The sequence below is a fragment of the Penaeus monodon genome, chromosome 24, assembly GCF_015228065.2.
Source record: "Penaeus monodon isolate SGIC_2016 chromosome 24, NSTDA_Pmon_1, whole genome shotgun sequence".
NCBI lineage: Eukaryota > Metazoa > Arthropoda > Malacostraca > Decapoda > Penaeidae > Penaeus > Penaeus monodon.
In genome coordinates, this window is record NC_051409.1 from 36,467,084 (window position 1) to 36,467,882 (window position 799).

The following is a 799-nucleotide window of genomic DNA, read 5'->3' on the forward strand; positions in this document are numbered from 1 at the left end:
TTTAATTTATTTGTAGTTCTGTTACGTGCGTTTAGTCTCACCATCTTTTCAAATTATATTGCATCTTGTTACTAAATATGTCTTGCATAATAACGTCTTTTAATGACTTCATACCATGGCTTTCAGTCTGACATTTCAGTGTGTCACTAAGTTTACGTTACATACTTTGACATCACGTATATTTTTATGACATACAGTCATAGCATGTTACGTTTATATTACCACATTTGTATTTCATTTACGTGATATTTATTTGTATTATATATATTTTACGTAAATTTGACTTTACATAAATTTCACATTCTCAATATTTATATCATGATATCCATATCGCACACATATACATTGTACACATTTACATCACACACACTAAAAATATCAACATTTGCAGTACATACATTTTATATTACATGTATAATCTCTTTCATATATCACACTATACATATTTCACAATCACAAATACGCAATCTCTCCCCTATGTATAATACAAATAATACAATAATACAAACTTTGAAATTATAGCATGTCTCGGAAAGAAAGGGAACTCAGATTTTCGGGGAGGGGGGGGGGGGGTTGGACCCTCAACAAAGAGCCCAAAATCCCGGATGGATTAAAAATGAAAATCCGGGTTTTAGAGACATTTAAAAAAAAAAACGTCACCAACACGAGAGAGAAATGAGTCAATATATCAGATGTTCTTTATTTCCAGATCAATTGAAGTGGCAAGTAGATTATCGAATTGATAAGTCAAATGAAAACCTTAGGCTTAGAGGAAGGACATAAAATGATCCAGATATAC